This window comes from Prionailurus bengalensis, chromosome X (genome assembly GCF_016509475.1).
Source record: "Prionailurus bengalensis isolate Pbe53 chromosome X, Fcat_Pben_1.1_paternal_pri, whole genome shotgun sequence".
In the NCBI taxonomy this organism is placed as follows: domain Eukaryota; kingdom Metazoa; phylum Chordata; class Mammalia; order Carnivora; family Felidae; genus Prionailurus; species Prionailurus bengalensis.
The window spans coordinates 83,400,467-83,422,839 of NC_057361.1; the positions used below are offsets into that span (position 1 = coordinate 83,400,467).

Sequence of the window (22,373 nt, forward strand, 5' to 3'; positions counted from 1 at the left end):
CCATTACTCAAATGGCCCGTGTCCTGGGCATCCTTCTCAAAAGTGGAAGAGGTGAATCCTGGGGCAAAGCTCCAAATAAGCCATTTGAAAGCTCTAGGGTTCTCAGCGCATTGTGTGAAGCCACAGCCCATGAGAAATTTTGAACTCACTCCCATTGGATCCCTTGCAAATGAAAAAAGTGTATCTGGCAATGGTGAGCTAGTGGAGTTACCAGATGACTAAGGATAATCAAACCACTAGGCTGAGGACACTTCCCACAGGAAGCAAGGCTTAAACTGAGACCTGAGGGGTAAGGGGGCACTAACCAGGGAAAGAGGGGAGCATGGAGCTAACCTGAGACCCTAACTGGGTATCACAGTCAGGAAATACTCTATGACTTGGTTTGTCCCTGAGGAAATCCCGTGTGGAGATCCACTACCCGGCTGTTGGGCATCTCTGGAAAACTGTGTGTATCACAGCGCAATGGTAGAGGTACCTGAACCCCTTCTCCCTTTGCCCTGACCCCAGGCCGGCAGTATCCACCAGTGTTCTCAGCAAGTGTGATACTAGTCCTGTGTTTTACACCTGTGGAACCATAGAGAAGAAAACTACTGAGAAAAGGGATTTGATTATGATTTTCGTTTTACATACACTTTGACCACTCGCAATGCGTTATTCCTCGCAATAACGTTTGATAGATATTTGTTTCATTTTCTCTGACAATTGTTTTGTTTGGAGGAAATTCAGAAATTGGTGGTCACTGCCATCTAGTGACCGGGTCGAGAATAGCGTCTTGGACATCATGTAGCAGGAGGCCTTGGAAGGAGGGAGAGGAGAGCCCCATCACAGGGAATTTTCTGGACGCTAATATGACAAACTCAGCATTAAAGGGTGACTCGGACAGAGCCCAAGGACAATAAACCCCATGTCAGGAAGTTTTTGTCAGTCCCTCTCACCAATGAGTCCCAGAAATCTGCACCTATGTGTCTGTGAGAATGTGAACTATATAAATATGTGTACATACATACATATAGACATATAGACATACACACACACACACACACACACATATGTAGTTGAGGTGCATTAAAACGTTATTTTTGTAAAGAAATTCCCAACAAAGAATATACTACAATCTTCTGTAATTTTATCTGTTATTTTTCTGATTTCAAAATTAATATAAATGCCCTGAAAATAAATGCACTGCAGAATGTATATTTATTAGGGAATTTTTCTTGTATATTTGCCTATCCTTCATAATTAAATTTGTATTTTCCAGCTATTATTTTCTGTGTAGAGTCACAGGAATGTATATATTTCTTCAAAATTTGGATTGCATACTATACTTCAGTGTGCTTTATACATACATACACAGACATATACATATACAATTTGTTTTTTTATTTTTATTTTTATTTGAGAGAGAGAGTGGGAGAGCACATGAGCATACACTCACCCATGCGAGCAGGGGAGGAGCAGAGGAAGAGAGCGAGAGCGAGAGCGAGAGCGAGAGCGAGATATATTCTTAAGCAGGCTCAGCACAGAGCCTGATGCGGGGCTCCATCCCATGTCCCTGGGATCATGACCTGAGCTGAAATCAAGAGTTGGAGGCTCTACCAACTGAGCCAGCCAGGCACTCCATGTTTTTATACTTTGATCTTTATATATGTGACTGTGATGGATAGTTTGAGTTGCTTCACTATGGACTTTGAACAACACTTTCCCAGGTAATCAGATTTATTTACATATGATAATAATAAACATTTGTTTCTAAAATATGTTCCAAATATTTTTCTAATAATTCACATTTCTTTATATGTAATGTTTTGTTTGGGATAGACAAGGTGCTTTTTTTTTTAACTCCCCTTTAACTTGTCTAATTAAATTTGTAACGTAAAGTGTTTCCAGGGTTGCACATCTAGTTTTAAATTACTCTGGGGTGTATATCATGCCCACGGGGTTTTCAAACAACCCACCCTCTTGGTGCTGAAGATGACTGTGGAGGTGCAATGCTGGCCCTTCAGCCTAGAGGCCTGGATATAGGGCCCCTTTGATTGGTCTGTCTGAAGCCAGGCGTGTGGCCTAGGCAGAAGCACAGGAAAATCAAACCTCCATGGAAGGAATGAAATTATGATTTACAGAATCACTTTGATCCAGATGCACATTACATATCCCCCTTAAGCCACACAAGTGTTCAGATATCATCCCCATTTTCCGATATAAAGCTTTTTCCACTGTGCCCTGATGCCTTTATGGCTTTGAATGATTGAAGCCCGAGGGGACTGGTATTTGATGAAACCTTGTGTATTATTCACTTTTGCTATATTATTTTTAAAACACAAAATCAACGAAACTGGAAAACCAAGGTATGCACCGTCAAAGTAAAAAAAAATAATAAAGTGTGAAAAGCTGGAAATAAATATGTGCAAACATTATTACAGACCTTGTGCTAATACGCATTGACCTAAAGGACTGTTGGTAACCAGTCAATAGAGAAAAAGAGCCAAAAGATAGGAATAAATAATTCACCTAAAAAGGAAAATGTTTCTGTAATAAATATTGGACAGATGCCAAACCATATTAGCTGAAGAAGTGAAAATCTGGAGAAGTCAAAACAAGTGAAAAATGCAGTTTGCATGAAAGTACGTATGTGTTTGATAATTTAAAAATAATGTGTGTGCATATAAAATACTTATATTTTAAGGTGCATGATCACAGTACCTAAAGAGAATACATCTGGAAAATGAGCACCAATCTATTTATAGTGGGTATTTGTGGGTCACAGTGAAGGGATCATTTAGTTGGAGGGTGCAGAGTGATTTCATTGTCTAAATGTATATTTGTAGGGTTTAATATTTTGACATTAGGTAAGATTGTTTAAACTCTTAAAGTATACAATAAATAATAGAGGGAAAAGTTCACATATATTTTTACAGTTTATAAACATGTTCACTTGACACTGTTTTATAAAATTCAAAAAACTTCCACTCTTCACTTGAACAGTTTATCTGTGTAGGTGTGTTCACACGCTATCGTGTGCAAATTTCTTTTTAGCTCACTCAGGCTGGACTTGCCCTCTCAGGGCATAGAGACTTGGGAAAGAATTGCTGAAAGAAGGTGGGAAATTCCAGAGAGTTCTGGCTGATGCCCCAGAGCCCAGGCCCTCTCCTCCTCCTTTCCCTTTATGGTGCCCCTGATCCAAGACTTTCAGAGCTACGATTCTAGAGCTGACCACCAGAGGGCATTTGTCTACACTGACTATATTTTTATTTATTTATTTATTTGTTGTTGCTGTTGCTTCATTTTTTTTTAATTTATTTTTATTTTTTAATTTAAATTCAAGTTAGTTAACATACACTACAGTCTTGGCTTCAGGAGTAGAACTCAGTGATACATCCCTTACATATGACATCCAGTGCTCATCCCAAAAGGGCCCTCCTTAGTGCCCATCACCCATATAACCCATCACCCACACCCGCCCCCCTCCAGCAACCCTCAGTTTGTTCCTATGCATATGAGTCACTTATGGTTTGCTTCCTTCTGTTTTTATCTTATTTTTCTTTTCCTTCCCCATATTCATCTGTTGAGTTTCTCAAATTCCCATTATGAGTGAAATCATACAATATCTGTCTTTCTCTGACTGACTTATTTTGCTTCACATAATATCCTCTAGTTCCATCCACGTTGTTGCACCTGGCAAGATTTCAATCTTTTTCATAGCCGAGTAGTATTCCATTGAATATACATACCACATCTTCTCTATCCATTCATCAGACGATGGACATTTGGGCTCTTTTCATAATTTGGTTATTGTTGATAGCGCTGCTATAAACTTTGGGGTGCATGTGCTCCTTCGAATCAACATTTTTGTATCCTGTGAATAAATTCCTAGTAGTGCAATTGCTTGGTCATAGGGTAGTTCCATTTTTAATTTTTTGAGGAATCTCCACACTGTTTTCCAGAGTGGCTGCACCAGTTTGCAGTCCCACCAACAGTGCAAAAGAGTTCCCCTTTCTCCGCATCCTCGCCAACATCTGTTGTTTCCTGAGTTGTTAATTTTAACCATTCTGACAAGTGTGAGGTGGTGTCTTATTGTGTTTTGATTTGTACTTCCCTGATGATGAGTCATGTTCAGCATCTTTTCATGTGTCTGTTAGCCATCTGGATGTCTTCTGTGGAAAAGTTTCTATTCATGTCTTCTTCTCATTTCTTCACTGGATTATTTGTTTTTTGGGTGTTGACTTCAGTAAGTTCTTTATAGATTTTGGATACTAACTCTTTATCTGATATGTCATTTTCAAATATCTTCTCCCATTCCGTTGGTTGCCTTTTAGTTTTGTTGACTGTTTCCTTTGCTGCACAGAAGCTTTTTATCTTGACGAGGTGCCCATAGTACATCTTTGCTTTTATTTCCCTTGCCTCCAGGGAGACATGCCAAGTAAGAAGTTGCTGTGGCCGAGGTGAAAGAGGTTGCTGCCTGCTTTCTCCTGTAGGATTTTGATGGTTCCAATCTCACATGTAGGTCTTTCATCCATTTTGAATTTACTTTTCTGGATGGTGTAGGAAAGTGGTCCAGTTTCATTCTTCTGTATATCACCATCCAGTTCTCACAGTACCATCTGCTAAAGAGACTGTCTTTTTTCCATTGGATACTTTTTGCTGCTCTGTCGAAGGTTAGTTGGCCATATATTTGTGTGTTCATTTCTGGGTTCTCTATAATATTCCATTGATCTATGTGTCTGTTTTTGTGCCAATACCATACTGTCTTCATGATTACAGCTTTGTAATACAGATTAAATCCTGGAATTGTGATTCCTCCGTCTTTGGTTTTCTTTTTCAACATTACTTTAGCTATTCAGAGTCTCTTCTGGATCCACGCAAATTTTAGGATGGTTTGTTCTAGCTCTGTGAAGAATACTGGTGCTATGTTGACAGGGATTGCATTGAATGTGTAGACCGCTTTGGGTAATATTGACATTTTAACAATATTTGTTCTTCCAATTCATGAGCATAGAATGTTTTTCCTTTTCTTTGTGTCTTTTTCAATTTCTTTCATAAGCTTTCTATACTTTTCAATGTACACATCCTTTATGTCTTTGGTTGGGTTTCTTCCTAGGTATTTTATGGGTTTTGGTGTAATTGTAAATGGGTTCGATTCCTTGATATCTCTTTCTGCTGCTTCTTTATTGGTGTATACAAATACGACTGACTTCTGTACTTGATTTTATGTCTGGCAACTTTACTGAATTCATGTATCAGCTCTAGCAATTTTTTGGTGGAGTTTTTAGGGTTTTCCACGTAGACTATCATGTCATCTGTGAAGAGTAAAAGCTTGACTTCTTCCTTGGCAATTTGGATGCCTTTTATTCCTTTTTGTTGTCTGATTGCTGAGGCTAGGATGTCAAGTACTATGTGAAACAACAGTGGTGCGAGTGGATATCCTTGTCGTGTTCCTGATCTTAGGGGGAAAGCTCTCAGTTTTCCCCATTGAGGATGATATTAGCTGTGGACCTTTAATAAATGGCTTTTATGATGTTAAGGTATGTTCCTTCTATCCTTAATTTCTTGAGGGTTTTTATTAAGAAACGATGCTCTATTTTGTCAAATGCTTTTTCTGCGTCCATTGAAGGGATCATATGGTTCTTATCCTTTCTTTTATTAACATGGTGTAGCACGTTGGTTGGTTTGCGAATATTGAACCAGCCCTTGTAGCCCAGGAATGATTCTGACTTGACCATGGTGAATAATTCTTTTAATGTACTGTTGAATTCAATTTCCTAGTATCTTGTTGAGAATTTTTGCATCCAGGTTCATCTCAGATATTGACCTGTATTCTCCTTTTTAGTGGGGTCTTTGTCTGGTGTTGGAATCATGGTAATGCTGGTTTCATAGAATTAGTTTGGAAGCTTTCTTTCTTTCTTTCTTTGTCTTTCTTTCTTTCTTTCTTTCTTTCTTTCTTTCTTTCCTTCTTTCTTTCTTTTCTTTTCAGGAACAGTTTGAGAAGAATAGGTATTAACTCTGCTTTAAATGTCTGGTAGAATTTCCCTGGGAAACCTTCCGGCCTAGGACTCTTATTTGTTGGGAGATTTTTGATAACTGATTCAGTTTCTTTGCTGGTTTTGGGCCTGTTCAAATTTTGTATTTCTTCCCATTTGAGTTTTGGTAGTACGTGAGTTTCTAGGAATTTGTCCATTTCTTTAAGATTGTCCAGTTTGTTGGACAATACTTTTCATAGTATTCTCTTATGATCGATTGTATTTCTGTGGTGTTGGTTGTGATCTCTCCTCGTTCATTCGTGACTTTATCTATTTGGGTCCTCTTTTCTTTTTGAGAAGTATGGCTAGATGTTTATCAATTTTGTTTATTCCTCCAAAAAAATCAGCTCTTAGTTTCATCGATCTGTTCTGTTGTTTTTGTTCTTATTTTTTTTATTCTGTCTTTATTTCTGCTGTAATCTTTATTATTACCATTCTTTTATTTTTTTTTAATTTTTTTTCAACGTTTATTTATTTTTGGGACAGAGAGAGAGCATGAACGGGGGAGGGGCAGAGAGAGAGGGAGACCCAGAATCGGAAACAGGCTCCAGGCTCTGAGCCATCAGCCCAGAGCCTGACGCGGGGCTCGAACTCCCGGACCGCGAGATTGTGACCTGGCTGAAGTCGGACGCTTAACCGACTGCGCCACCCAGGCGCCCCTATTATTACCATTCTTATGCTGGCTTTGGGCTTTATTTGCTGCAACTTTCCTAGCTCCTTTAGGTGTAAGGTTAGGTTGTGTATTTGGGACCTTTCTTGCTTCCTGAGATAGGCCTGAATTGCAATGCAATTTCCTTTTAGAACTGTCTTCACTGCATCCCAAACAGTTTGAACAGAAAACTGTTATGTTTTCTTTTTCATTTGCTTCCATGTATTTTTTAATTTCTTCTTTAATTTCGTGTTTAACCCATTAATTTTTTATTAAGATGTTCTTTAACCTCCATGTATTTAGGGATTTTCCAAATTTTTTCTTGTGGTTGATTTCAAGTTTTATAGTGTTGTGATCTGAAAAAATGCATGCTATGATCTCATTCTTTTTGTACCTGTTGAGGGCTGTTCTGTGACCCAATATGTGATCTATTCTGGAGAATTTTCCATGTGCACTTGAGAAGAATGTTTATTCTGATGCTTTAGGATGAAAAGTTCTGAATATATCTGTTAAGTCCATCTGGTCCAATGTGTCTTTCAGAGCCATTCTTTCCTTGTTGATTTTCTGCTTAGATGATTTGCCCATTGTTGTAAGTGGAGTATTAAAGTCTGCTACAATTATGGTATTATTATCTATGAGTTTGTGATTATTGTGTTTGTGATTAATTTGATTTATGTTTGGGTATTTCCAAACTGGGGGCATACATGTTAGATCTTCTTGACAGAGATACCCTTTAATTATGATTTAATGCTCTTCCTCATCTCTTGTTACATTATTTGTTTTATTTTATTTTCAAAAAAAATTAATGTCTATTTATTCTTGAGAGAGAGAGAGAGAGAGAGCATGAGCAGGGGAGGGGCAGCGAGAGAGGGACACAGAATCCAAAGCAGGCTTCAGGCTCTGAGCTGTCAGCACAGAGCCTGATGTGGGGCTCGAACTCACAAGCTATGAGATCATGATCTGAGCTGAAGTCAGATATTTAACCGACTGAGCCACCCAGGTGTCCCACAGTCTTTGTTTTAAAATCTAGTTTGTCTGATATAAGTATGGATATTCCAGCTTTCTTTTGACACTCATTAGCATAATAGATGGTTCTCCATTCCATCACTTTCAATCTGCAGGTGTCCTCAGGTCTAAAATGAGTCTCTTGTGGGCAGCATATAGATGGATCTTGGGTTTGTTTGTTTGTTTGTTTGTTTTCTTTTCTCCACTCTGATACCCTATGTCTTTCGATTGGAGCATTTAGTCCATTTACATTCAGAGTGATTATTGAAAGATAGGAATTTAGTGCCATTGTGTTATCTATAGATCTCATACTTGTAATGATATTCTCTCCTCCTTTGTAGTCTTTGTAGCTTTGCACTCGCAGAGCTCCCCGTAGGATGTCTTTCATGGGTGGTTTAGTGGTCACAAATTCCTTTAGGTTTTGTTTGTCTAGGAAAGTCTTTATCTTTCCTTTTATTCTAAATGGCTGCCTTGCTGGGTAAAGGATTCTTGGCTGCATATTTGTCCTGTTCAGCACATGGAATATTTCCTGCCACTCCCTTCTGGACTGCAAGTTTCAGTGGAGAGGTCTGCTATTACCCTTATGTGTTCTACCCTTGTAGGTTAAGGCCTGTTGTCCCTAGCTGCTTTCAGAATTCTCTCTTTATCTTTGTATTTTGCCAGTTTTGTTATGATATGTTGTGGTGTTGAGCTATTTTTGTTGATTTTGAAAGGAGTTCTCTGTGCCTCTTTGACTTGGATGCCTGTGTCCTTCCCCAGATTAGGGAAGTTCCCAGCTATAATTTGTTCAAATAAACCTTCTGTACCTCTTTCTTGCTCTTTTTCTTATGGGACTCCTGTGATATGAATATGGTTTTCTTTCCTGGAGTCACTTAGTTCTCTAATTCTCCCCTTGTGATCTAGTAATTTCCTTTCCATCTTTTTTTTTAAAACTTCATTTTTATCATAATTTTATCTTCTATTTCACCTATTCTCTCCTCTGCTTCCTCAGTCCTCACTGTCACCGTATCTAGTTTATTTTGCATTTCAATTATAGTATTTTTTAATTCATCCTGACTAGTTCTTAGGTCTTTGATCTCTGAAGCAAAGGTTTCTCTGGTGTCTTCTATGCTTTTCTCAAGCCCATAAGATGTTAGTCTTATGACTGTTACTCTAAATTCTATATATATTGCTTATATCTGTTTTGAGCAATTCTCTGGCTGTGATTTTTTCGTGAACATTCTTTGTGGGAGAATCCCTCCATTTGTCATTTTGGCTAAGTTTCTGCCTTTTGCGGGTTTTAAAACTTGTTATGTGTCTTGCACCTGAGGATGCTACTATATTATAAAAGGGTCATACCCTGTCCAGTGCATGGCACTTCAGGAAGTGTTTTCGGTGTATGTTGTGTGCACTCTGTTGTTGCATTTTGGCTGCTCTATTCCACTTGTCTGTCCTCTGCAGACCTCCTCTTTTCTTGTAGGGGTGAAGTTTTTGGACCTTTAACTAGGTGTGCTTTGATTTGTTTGTTGAAGTGATATTAAACAAACAAACAAAAGATTAAAAAAAATGGGGGAAGCCTGATCCCATAAAAAGAGAAAAAAAAAGAGGAAGAAAAAACCCAGAGAATCAAAAACTTATAAAGCTAATTCCAGAGAAAGGGAAAGGAAAATAAAGAAGAAAGAGATAAGATGAAAGAAAAAAAAAACAGAATGAAAATGCCTGATGAAATATATACATATATATATTTGACCAAAAACAAATCAGAAACTATGAGCCTGGTTCCAAGAGAAAAAAAGAAGAGGGAGGAAAGAAAAACAAACAAAAAAGAGTTCTCTGTTGGTGCCTAGGGCTGTTGGCTGTGCTGGTCTGGGAGAGAGACTGGCTGTATTGGGTCAGTCAGTCTTGCTCTAGTAAATAAGCCCTTGTCAGGTATGGAGGGGCAGGGTTTGATATCAGCGTCTCCCACCTCCACTGGACACAGCTGTGCTACTCTCTCAAGTCCAACTGTGTTGTTGTGGGGGAAAATGGTGACATCCCAATCTTTCCTCCCTTGACTGGGTGTCTCAAACCATGCAGCCTTTTCAGGCAGCCCTCACAGAAAAAAGAGGGCACTCAGCTTGTCCTGCTCTATAGTTCTGTGCCTTCTTGGCGCTTGGCTGGGATTCAAAACCAGTGTCTTAAAGGACCCAGCTCAGTGGCTCCTCTCCCCTGCTCTGGATTAGCGCCTCTCCATCCTGCTGATAAAAGGCCTTTGACTCCTGTAAGGTCTTTTGTCCTCGGAGAGGCAATAAACCCTCTTCCCAATGTTCTCCAGTAAGGGGACTATTCTCTCCCAGTGTGTCCGTGAGATCGCTACACCACAATATGCACTCTGGGGCTGGCTCCCTCTACCCCAGGAGTATGGCTCCTGGCTCCGTCCATGAGAAAGTCACACACTTAGGAAACCTCTGAGGTTTGGCTCCAAAGGCTGTTTGTAAACCAAACCAAACCAAACCAAACAAAACCAAACAAAACAAAAAAACAAACAAAAAACTGGCACTCTCCGTATTTCCCATTCCCTAGTCCGTGGTCCAGAGAGGTTTTCCTCTTGTGCTAACTAGATGCTGCACTTTCACAACACCTCTCTCTTTCTCTCCCCTTTGTCTCTCCACAGAAAGGGTTCCCTCCCTTCCATGGTTGTGCCATTTTATCTCTCCCAATTCACATACATGAACCTTGATCCGGCCAAACAGTCTTCCTTGAACAGTGGAGATCCTTCTGCCACTCTGCAGATCAATTTTCTGGGTGTCCCAAGTGATCTGACCTCAATATGGCTGTGTTTGAGGGATGAGGAAAATCTCCGTCTCCCCACTTCTCTGCCATTTTTAAAGGGAAAAACTACATTTTTAAAAGGAAAAACCAATCTTTTCTTCCTATTCTCCTCATAGTGACCCACCAAATGTTTGCTGTTTCCTTTAGACCCTCCAGCTGTTTTGTGTGTAACCTCTTTGGAATGTGCTGGAGTTATTTCCTGCCATGTGGCTATTTGAAATGTTTCTGTTACTTTACACTTATTTCAGAAAACCTCATGTACAGTTGTCCCTTGAACAATGTGGAAGTTAGGGGCGCTGACCCCCTTCCCCCCTAGAGTTGAAAATCTACGTATAACTTCTACTCCTCCCAAAACTTAACTGCTAATAGCCTACTGCTGACTGGAAGCCTTACTGATAACATAACTAGTCGATCAACACATATTTTGTATATGTATTATATACTTTATTTAAAAAAATATTTATGGGGCGCCTGGGTGGCTCAGTCTGTTGAGCGTCCGGCTTCGGCTCAGGTCATGATCTCACAGTTCGTGAGTTCGAGCCTCGCATTGGGCTCTGTGCTGACAGCTCAGAGCCTGGAGCCTGCTTTGGATTCTGTGTGTGTCTCTCTCTGCCCCTTTACCACTCATGCTCTGTCTCTCTCTGTCTCTCAAAAAATCAATAAGTGTTAAAAAATATTAAAAAAATATTTAATTATTTTCAGAGAGAGAGAGAGAGACAGACAGAGCACTGGGGAGGGGAAGGAGAGAGAGAGGGAGAGAATCCCAAGTAGGCTCTGTGCTGTCAGCACAGAGCTCAACACAGGGCTTGATCCCATGAACTGTGAGATCATGACCTGAGCTGAAATCCACTGTCAGACACTTAATTGACTGAGCTACTCAAGTGCCCCTATATACTGTATTCTTATAAGAAAGTAAGATGGAGAAAAGAAAATGTTATGAAGAAAATCGTAAAGAAGAGAAAATACATTTATAGGACTGAAGTGTAAAAAAGAAATATTCTTATAAATGGACCTGTGCATTTGAACCCTGTGTTCAAGGGTCAACTGTATTGCAGAAAGAGTTAGTTGCAGCTATGCATGGCAGCGTCATCGTATCTCATGGAGCTCAGTTCTGGTCTCGATTTCTCTGTAGTATCTGAATGGCCCCAGAGAAACTCCTGTAGCTAAAACTCAGCAACCTCAGCAAAGGCAAGGAACTGGTGACTATGTGGTCAGAATCCCCTTTTGAGGAAAAATGAAGGAACATCATGTTATACAGTAGGCCACAGAATCTCCTATATTTGCAGTTACAAGTACTTGGGTCTTAGGCTTCCTGGACTCTGGTTGGCCTCCTGTGTAAGAGTGGTGCAGTTGGAAATAGCTCCTGGGGCATTAGGCTGGTCACAAAACTCAGGGGGAAGTAAGAACTGGAAGGTGTGTGTGTGTGTGTTTCCGGCTGCCAGCACTCTCTTCCTTATGCCCCTGGGGAAGGGTTTTCCTATCAGGACTCCATCTTGTTTGTGTGGCCCTGACAAAGTGGTTTGGGGTCTGCTCTTGCCTTCCTCAGCAGCCCTCCTGGATCTTCTCCAAACCTCCAGCCTCAGACCCTCATAAGCGCCCTGTGAATACATTGGTGATGGGTCACTGCCTGCAGGTCACTCCATGGGTGGCTTGGTCAGTGCTGGTCCTCAGTCTCAGGACCCCACAGGCCAGGAGGGTTCTGGGCCCCCTCTCCAACTCCATCCAACAGGAACCCAGTAATCCCCCTTTGGATGGGAGGTGGCAAGTGCCCAGGCTGAGTGTTTTACTTTCTTCTGAGGACATGACCCCAATGGGCCATGACACACTTATCCTAGTTCTACATGGAAAACCTCTCCTCCTATGGCTATGGTTATGACTGAGGTGAAATCTTACCCTCGGTGTATTCATCATGTTTTCTATTAACTATATTTTCTGATGGTTTGATACCACAAGAGCCTGTGGACCTGGTGAGGAACTGGGTCTCCTAGGGTGAGCTAATTCCTTGAGCTAGCAATCAACTTGCCTATGAGCATGGTTTTGATATGTAAACCAGCAAATCCAGAGCCCACACCCCCAGCCACCTCCTTTATCAAACTCTCACACCCCAGTCCAATATTCTCCTTTCCCTAAATCACCCCAAGTCCAGACACTGGACAACTAGGGGCCACCCTTATCACTCAGAGCCCACCAAAATTATTCCAACTTTTCAATCCAAAGTTTTACTCAGCATACTGATCCTGCTTCTCCCGTTCCTTTCCATAAAACCAGAATAAAGATTCTGGTTCATGTTTCCCCCTCATTCTGTCTGCCACCTGACAGCTCCACCAGGAGCTTCCTCGTGTGGCCCTGAGTGTTATTGTATGTCCCCTCCTCTTGGGACCTGTAGGTAATAAACTCTTCTTTCAAGGACATTGGCTCCATGTCTGCCATCTCACTGTAACTGATTTACCGCAAATCTCAGGTATATTTTAAGACATCTAGTTGAGGGTAAAGGCCAGAGTCATGTGATCCTCTCAGGTCCGGGTTTGGTATGTGGAGAGGGTCTTTTGGAGCCAGGGGGTTGTTGGAGATTAATGTTCTTGCGATTGATGTAAAGGTAGGAGAGTGGCAGAGAACCCAACATTATCCTTGAATCTTCACACCAACCACTCAGGCTAGATTGCATTATGCTCTTGGAAGTTTCCCAAGGCTTCCTTTATGCCCCAGCATGTGACTTATTCTGCCATGTTTCATGTCAGTTAAGTAAATAAATTGGTTAATAACATTTTTAAAAAATATACAGAATGCTTCACAAATTTGAGTGTCATCCTTGTTCAGGGGCCATGCTAATCTTCTCTGTATCATTTCAATTTTAGTATATGTGCTGCTGAAGCAAGCACTTGTTACTAACATTGTTTAAATCTAACTCATCTAACTGAATTTTTGTTTCCCTGTTTTAGCTATCACTCAGTGAGATGTGTTAAAATTTCCAGTTGTGATAGTGGATTTGTCCATTTTTCCATTTACTTCTGTCAGTCTTAGGTGTTAATATACTGTACCCAATTCCAATGTGTGGGTTTCCCCCCACACATATTCAAGCAAGTCTCCTACACAAGCTGGGTGTCTTATAAGGTAACTCAATTCTGACACCATCTGCCTGGAGATGGCATCAGATTCCACAGGTTAAGGGCTCATTCCCACAAGGCTGCCCTGTACTTTAGATGCTAATCTCGAGTCCAAGTTGTTACCTGTGCTTCTGACACTCTGGCTATAAGTCAGAGGTTCCCACAACCCCTTCCTTGGATTCGATTAATTAGCTAGAGTGGCTTACAGAACTCGGGAAACTTGTTTATTCACTACATCACTGGTTTATTACAAAGGATATGAAAGAATAGGAATTGACAGCCAGATGAAGGGATACATGGGGTGAGGCTCCAAACGCAGAAGCTTCTGTCCCCGTGAGGTTTGGGGCACGACACAGTGGCACGTGGAGGCATTCCGGTTTACCAACCTGGAATCTCTGAACCCGGTCCTTTGGGGTATTTCATGGAGGCTTAATTACATGGTCAGGATTAAATTATTGGCCATCGGTGATTGGACTCAGTCTCCAGCCCCTTGCCTTCCCTAGAGGTCAGGGAAGTAGGACTGAAAGTTCTAACCCTCTAATCTCATGGTGGGTTCTTCTGGCAACCAACCCCCAACCTTAGGTGTTTTCCAAAAGTCATCTCACTAACATAAAAAAGACAGATTTATCATTTTCAACATAGAATATTCCAAGAATTTTCGGACCTTTGTAGCAGGAGGGGCAAAAAGACCAATTAAGATGGGTATAGTAGCATACCCAATTAAGATGGGTATACTAGATTTCTGTTGGTTAATGTTTAAATTGCCATTTCCCCTAATTTTCTGTATCAATAAACTTTACATGTGTCTCTTCTAAGGTGCATTTGACGGAATTTTTATCTAGCCTGATGTTTGCCTTTCGATTTGGAATATTTCATCTGCTTACATGTAATGGCATTAACATACATAATTTGGCTTAAACATGTCATCCTAATATTTGCTTTATATTTATTTTTACCTGTTCTAATTTCCTTTTCCTTTCCTTTCTTTTGAGATAATCAATAAGGCCTAGGTTTGGTTTTCCTCATACCCCTGTAGGCTTGACAAACACAGAGCTTCGTGAATCTGTGACTTGATGTCTTTGGTCACTTTTTAAACTTCCTAACTATCATTTATTTAAATATATCTTCTGTACTGTTGCCTTTCCTTTTTATCTGGGACCAATTGAACATACGTTTTTATTATTTCCTACGACACCTTCAACTCTTGTCCTTTCTCTTTCAGGATCCTCCATCATTTTGTCTCACCAGGCTTAATGCTGGGTATTTCTTCAGACTAATTGTTTGTTTATAGAATTCTCCATCCAGGTGGGTAACTTGCCTTTGACTCTTGAAACATAGCACCACACAGTCAGGGTAGATTCTGTTATTGCTTTAGAGCTCAGGTTGGAGTAGGGGGTTATAGACAGCAATTAACTTGTGCCAGGTCACCCAGCCTGGAAATGTCAGAGCAGGAACTAAGATCTCAGAATGGAGCCTCTGCCCAACCCTTCTTTGTGTGCTTGTTCTCTCCCGGGCTGAGGATGCTCCCTACCTCTCATCTTCCAGGAAGCAGATCCACAGTGGAGGTTTCCAAACTTAAAGCATGTTGTTGTTATATTTCTTTTTAGATGAAAAAAGTCAACGATATTTCTTCATTACTCATAAAAGTTATCACAGGACTTTTCTCTGTTATTCATGCCATTGATGTGTTTTCTACCTTGATTTGGTTTTAGTTTTGCTGTTTTTATACCGTTCTTCCTGATTTCAGAGTACATTGATAGACATCATTCCTTTCAAAGAGGACCTAGATACCTGGGTGTTTCCCAAGGAAGTATGAAAGCTGATATAAGCATGGCATTTCTGGCATTCATCTTCATGAATACATGAACAAGAAGGAGAAGCAGCAATGGATGATACTTATGTACAACCCCAAATAAGATAGTGTTAAAAATAAATTCAAGTGAGTAAATTTTAAAGATATTATTGGATTTATTCAACAATCCGTGAATTAGGCAGCATGCCATCTAGCAAATGGAAAGAAGTTCCTAAGAGCTGGTCAAAATGGAAGACCTTTATAGGCAGAAAGCAACAGGACAAGGAAATTACTGACAAATAGTTGATTGTTTCAGACAAGGTGACCTTCCTTTTGGGGGATGGCAGGGGCCTATTAAGCAGATTACCTCACTAGTACTGACCAGAAGATGCCAGACTGACTAGTTAAGATTACATTCCTGAGAGAGGCTGAAACTGCAATTAGGTTAGGTATTAAGTCAATGAGGTGACCTGTATTAGGTGTAATCACCTGAAATTAGGTGACACAAGCTTAGCATTAGTGACTCCATTTGGGGCCTGTTGTCTCTTCTTTAACAATGTTAAGTGATCAGTCATCATGGTTGATTTGTACTAGGCAGTGGAATACGTAACCCTGTAGTTAACTACATCTTTTTTTTCCTACAACATGACAGAGTGTAGGCATTAATTAATGGTTGAGCAATCTTAATGGTAGTCTTGGTATTCGTGGGGCAAAAGTGTAGAAATCATTTTTAGAACTCATGGATTTCTTCTTTCTCTCCACTTCCCCACAGCATCCACTAAGCCAATGAACTGTACCATAGGAGGGGCCAGGGGCATTATTAAAGTTTTGTCCATGCTAATGTGGACATAAGGAAAGAAAGAATTACTCCATGGAGATAAATGAGGGTGAATGGGCAAGATGGAACCATGGGAGTAGGTTCAAGATCACAGTTCTGGCAAGACATATGGAATGTGCAGGAGAGACAGGTCAGGGCAGCTGCGATGGTCTTGTGTAGAGATGCTAGATTATTTTGCTGGGAACAGGTGAGATTTGTAACGTGTTCTTTCTTTCTTTCTTTCTTTCTTTCTTTCTTTCTTTCTTTTTTATTTCTTCTAGGAGTTATCTGCCTCGGTCACCTAAGGGTAGGTTCAGAGAAATGATGTAAAGGGATAAGAGTAGAGGATGGCTAAAAGAAAAGGTGAAAACTGCACCCAAGGCGATGGAGCAACTTTCCACTGGATGTCTCAGCTTGGCTCAAGATGAGTGCGGGAGATGGAGGTCGAGTCTCTGGAGACTTTATCTGAGGGGCAAGCAGGGTCTTCGTGAGGTAGAATCTCCTGGAAATTTATAAAAGGAAGATCACGTCTAATATCTTAAGTGTTTATTTGGAGGAGAGCTTTGAATGGAGAGAAAGGGAATTTAATAAATTCCTATTTGGGGGAGCACCTGGGTGGCTAATGTCAGTTGAGTGTCCAACTTTGGCTCAGGTCATGGCCTCACAGTTCACGAGTTCAAACCCTACATCGGGCTTACTACTGTCAGCACAGAGCCGGCTTTGGATCCTCTGTCCCCCTCTCTCTGCCCCTGATCCACTTGAGCATGCTTTCTCTCTCTCTCAAAAAAAATAAATAAAACAATAAAAATAAAGAAATCCATATTTGGTACAAAATATGAAATTATGTCAATGATCCTTTTTTTTAGCACTTTCTTTTCAAGCTCAGTAGGTGGTTGGAAAAGGATCTGTTCTCTAGTCTTAATTCTATGTTGCCACTCTTCTCTCCTATCCTCTCTTTTACCCCCTACATGCCCTATGGAAGAAAGTATGACAATACATGGCTACTGATTTCAATCCTGAGCCATTGCAGTGTACCCTTCACCCCTTTTGATGTATAAGAGAATGCTGAAGCCAGAGGAGTGGGCACAGGGAAGGGGGAGAGCTGGTTCTCCAGCACTTTTTCTGTTGCTTCTGCCACCTGTAGTTCCACTATGTGAAAACACAGGCCTAGAACTTTGTCCAGGATGCTGACACTGCCTCTGCATTGAAGGGTGTCAGCTCTAAGAAGTGTAACGAGGAGAACCAGAAGGTTTGTGTCAAGGACATTACCTGTACCTAGTCCTGAGGAAGGAGGACAGGCCAGGGGTTAGCTGTCTTCTTTAGAATGAGAGTTCCTAGTGCTTACCCCACCCCTCCTTTCTGTAGATATCTCTTTGTCAGTCATTCTGCTGTACCCTACTCTGTGTGGTATGAGTTGGAGCCAGAAGAAATGGAACATCTAAAGGTAATGCAGACTCAAGGCCCATTGTGTGTTCATACCCAGACCTACCTCTTCTTCCTCCAGCCCCCGATTTCCCTATCCCCACCAGAGCCTCACAGTGGCTCTCTCCATCTCTCTCTGCAGCTGACCATGAACAAACACTATGATGTCTCCCAGCAAACTCTTGACCTCCAGAGGCTCTGCTTTGACCCAGGTACAGTTGACAGCAGTAATGCTAGGGCAGAGATCTGCCTGGGAGGGAGACTTAAAGGATGACAATGTGGGGAGGGGTTGGTACTGGCTCTGGACCCCTCTCAGCCTTCCTATTGCCTCTTCTCAGATTGTTGAAGACTTGGTGGGCCATGATATTGATATAATCCTGAATTCAAGAAAATGCATGACTGCCACCCTGAAGATCATTGAAAAGAGTTCCCCCTGATGTGAGACCTTATGCCCAGTGCTGTTTTTATGGTAGAGGATGGTACGAATGGTGTGGAGGGAAGACTTGTTTCTGAGGCCCTAGATAGTAACTGTCACTCTAACTCCTCACAAAAAGCTGTTGTCCTTGAACTCGATCAACAACAAACTGTACAGGCTGGATGGCCTGTCTGACATTATACAGATGGTCCCCACAGTCAAGATCCTGAAGCTCTCCAAGAATGAGGTGGGAAGAGGGAGCCAGATCAAAGTTGGGGTTGACGGTGGGTGGTAGTGTTTATCAGTGATGACAAGAGGCAGGAGAAGGTACCTGTGTAGAAAAGTGGGGGCTGGGGGTGCAGGGGCCCACATGTCTCTCTTTCCCTGGGACTCGTTTCCAGCTTCCTCCCCATATTTCTCAGCAGACGTCAGCCTGGGAGCTGGACAAAGTGAGGGAGCTGTGGCTAGAAGGGAATCTGTGACACCTTTCCTGGGGACCTCTGCCCCTGGGAGCATGAGCTACCTGACAGTGCCCATCTGCAGGAGGCAGCAGCTATGAGGAGGACCATGTGCCCTGACTTCTCTACTCTCTCTCTCACCTGTGCTTAGAGATCTCCTTTCCTTCCTGTGACCTGCTTACCTGTTTTCCTGGTCTGGGGTCTGTTTCTTACCCTTCTGCACTTAGCTTTCCCTAACATACTGCTATGTTCTGACTGTGTCCCCCACCTCACCGCATTCATTTGTTGAAATCCTGACACCCAAAGACGATAGTATCAAGAGGTGGTTTTTTGGGAGGTGCTAAGGTCATGAGGGTGCAACCTTCCTGAATGGAATGAGTACCATTATATAAAAGGCTCCAGAGATATCCCTAACACCTTGTACCATGTGAGGACACAGCAAAACGATGCCAGGAATGAACCAGGAAGAGGGCCCTCACAAGAAAGCGACCATGCTGGTGACTTGATCTAGACTTTCCAGCCTACAGAGTGGATAGCAGAAAATTACTGTCATTTATCAGATACCAGCTTGGTAGTATTTTGTTATAGCAGCCTGAACAGACTAAGACACATGCCTTCCCATGAGTGTGTTCCAGGAAGCGGGGCTCCATCTCCTCTCCAGAACCAGAGTGACCACTTTGGGCCAGGTGATGGTGCCTGGGACTGAGAAGGGCCCTCAACCCCAGGGCTTCATGCTGAGACAGGCCTTCCTACTCCCTGCTGAGATGGTGCTTCCCTCCCTTGTTCTGAGAGGGACCCTCTTTTCCTTGAACCAAATGTGTCCCCTCCTCCAATTCCAGGATGCCATAGTGGCTTTTCCTGCCCATGCTGAGGGCTGAGGTCTTGGGGGGCTGCCATCATGACATCCGTTCCTATGACCCAATGCCAGGAGCTGGGCCCTCCTTGAGACAAACCAGGGTTCCCTGAGTCAGGGGGCCAGAAGTGGGAGACTGCCAGGGAGCAGAGGACTTCCTGAGGCAGGAATGGAAGTCAGAGAGCAGAGGTGTTTGAGGAGACAGATGGAGAGGCTTCTCAGAGGCACTGTTCCCTCCCCACCCCCACACATGTCACATCATCCAAACCGGCCCTTCAGAGGATCCATGGGTAGCCCAACGAATATAATCCCTCAGGCAAGGAACCGACTGAGGCAGACACAGGTGCACTGGGACCATCAGGAGGGAAGGCGGTGATCATAAGAGGGGACCGCAGACCCTCAGCTTCATGCTGACCTGGGACTTGACCCTCTACTCCTTCTGGGGATGGTCGCCTGCCCTTGTGGCTGCCTCGTTCCCCATGCCCAGCTCAGACTGAGTTCACACAGGTGACAAACCTTCAACCAGCACCCATCCAGTGGGCCCCCAGACCAACACCTGCATGTTTTTCATTCCTACCTTGGGTGCCAGGGTGTTAGGGAAACAGGCTGTGGGGTTTGATGGTTCTCACCCTAAATCCTTACCTTTCAAACTTGGACCTATTACCTAACCTCTCATTTTCCTCATTTGCAGAAGGGGCCCAATAATATCCATCTCTTGGGCAGCTGTGAAAATTGAATCAAATGAACTTGTGGAGTGGCTGTCACAGAGTCTGCACATAGTAGCATTCCTGTCACTGAGAGCAGATCGCTCCTATTGTTGCTCTCCCAATTCCTGACACCTCGATTCCCAGGAACTTTTGTCCCCTTCAGCATGAGTATCATGTAAGATCCTGACTGGGGAATGCTGTGTGAGTGTGTCAAGCATGTGCAACTCTAAGGGGGTATTGTTTGTTGTTGAAGTGGAAAGAAATTCTCAGGGTTCTGTTCATAACCTATTTTCCCTCTCCCCCCACCAAGTGTCATTGGCATATAAGTGACATTCAACCACATTCACTTATTGTACCTTGTATCTGTACCTTCACCCAGACTTTCACTGCTACCCCTGTCAGCAATTCCAAGTGAGTGCTGTGTTTTGGGTGGCACTCCCAGCCCAGCCTTGGTTCAGGGGTGTGGGAATGTGGTTGTGTAGCCCTTGGGATTTTATCAATATTGCTGAAAGCCATCAGGTAGATCCAAGGAGTCTAGCCTAGTGGTAAGGGCATGGGCTCTGGAATCGGAATATGGGTTCTCTTCCAGACCCCAACACCCACTAGCTGTGCGACCTTGGTCAAGTCATAGGACCCCTCTGTGACCCAGTGTCTTCCTCTGAAAATGAGGATTATACAGTCCACTCCTTGGGCTGTTTTACAGACGAAATGAGAGTATAAAACCATCTCTGAGGTGCAGTTAAGCCTCCTAATCTAGCGAAACTGGTAAATAATCTCTCCAAAGGTGGTCTCTGTGGCAGGGGTAGAGGTATCAGCCAAGCAATCTGGGGGAGGGGGTGGAGCAGGCACAGTAGGGGTATGAAAGGAATGTAGTTGCTGAGTGGCAGTGGAAGCAGGACGTTGTTGAGGGAGTGGGGCTGCCTATGTGTCCAGCTGTCCCAGGGCTCATGTTGGCCTAGTGTATGCATCGTGAATGATAACTCTGCTTGTGAGGGACGTCAGCCCTAAGGAGACCCAGCACACATTCTCTATCCCAGTTCCCACACCTTCCTGAAGCTTCTTGACCACCTTCTCTCAGGAGCAGCAGGAATGATGCACTTTTTCACCACCCAGTCTGGGATGAACCTCCAGTGGTCTAAGAAGTGAGTGGTCAGGCGGCATGCAGATAGGAGCTGGCAGGAGCCAAGAAGGGAATAATGGGAACTTGCAGGTAATTGTTTTGCTTGGTTATTTCACTCATTGTCACCCTGAACATTCCTGTCTCCATACACATTAAATTACCTAGTTGTTTTGAACAGGTTTACAATTATGTTGGCCTCATTCCTTTATTGACAGATGTTTTGGTTTCAGGAGTTTTCCCAGTACACACTGACACAGGGCTCATTCTACTGCATATGTTGCAGTAAATGTGGAGCCATATTTTCCTTGCATAGATTGGGAAATGGCAGCCCTAATGGATGTCATCTGACTTTTCTCTACCCAAGGGGACTTTGTGACAACCACTGGGACCACACTGGTTCTCACTTGGCCCAAGGTGAGGTCCAGGTATTCAGGCCAAGTGAGTGGAGACTGGGTGACCTGGGGATGCGACTCAGGGCTCATGGCTCTGCTGATCTCCCACCTTCCTCCCTTTACTTCCTCCAGGCCAAGCACACGATTCCAGAGGAGGCCCTCACCTAAGCTGATTCAGGATGCTGAGAACACAGCCCTGACAAGAAACTCTTGGATGTGGTCATCTTTGTTGTGTTTCTCCTCCGGTCTTAGTATAACCCTGTGAAAGAGCAGGAGGTCTGCTTGGGGTTGGGAAGCCAACAGTTAACTGACACTAATCCACCCAAAGGGCTAGTTGTTGTGCATATTTGTCTCACTCAGAATTCCTGATTCTTTTGATAATAAAGAATGATGTTGCCTGTTATGTCAAATCCCTGAAAAATCCATTTTGAGGCAGGCATTTTTTGTACTACAGGCAAAGGTAAAGTCAGAGAGGGTCAGAGACTCCTTGAGAACAGCGGGGTAGGGTCTCAAATCCTGGACCCCCTAAATCCCAGGCTGTGTGTGTGCTCCCTAGGGCCACGTAGCTGTCGAGGTGGGGAATGTTACCCTGGTAAACCTGGAGATGGTGTTCTGTGCCCCTAGCATATGACTAAAATGTTTTTATACAGAGAACAGTATAATTGCTTAGCCATACAAATGAACTTAGATACCTTTTGTGGGGCGGGAGGGAAATGGCATTAAAGAGCACATGAAAACCTGGGAACTAAAAATTACCCATATACATGGATGACATAGGATAAATGTCCTTGATATCGAAAGAAATCAATAAAGAGATCATAAATTGATATTAACC

At 42.6% G+C, this 22,373-nt stretch overlaps 1 long non-coding RNA gene, 1 other non-coding gene and 1 pseudogene across 2 annotated transcripts; 2 read left to right on the plus strand and 1 right to left on the minus strand.

The window, feature by feature from the left end:
* Positions 1-13,230: 13,230 nt before the first annotated feature.
* On the minus strand, positions 13,231-13,337 carry LOC122478188. Its single transcript, XR_006295918.1, has one exon. It is a non-coding gene; the product is annotated as a U6 spliceosomal RNA (small nuclear RNA).
* A 1,007-nt stretch (positions 13,338-14,344) lies between these two features.
* LOC122477790 lies at positions 14,345-16,828 on the plus strand. Its single transcript, XR_006295761.1, has 3 exons — positions 14,345-14,867; positions 15,310-15,501; positions 16,453-16,828. It is a non-coding gene; the product is annotated as an uncharacterized LOC122477790 (long non-coding RNA).
* Positions 16,829-17,092: 264 nt separating this feature from the next.
* LOC122477787 lies at positions 17,093-20,501 on the plus strand (annotated as a pseudogene).
* The last annotated feature ends 1,872 nt before the right edge of the window (positions 20,502-22,373 follow it).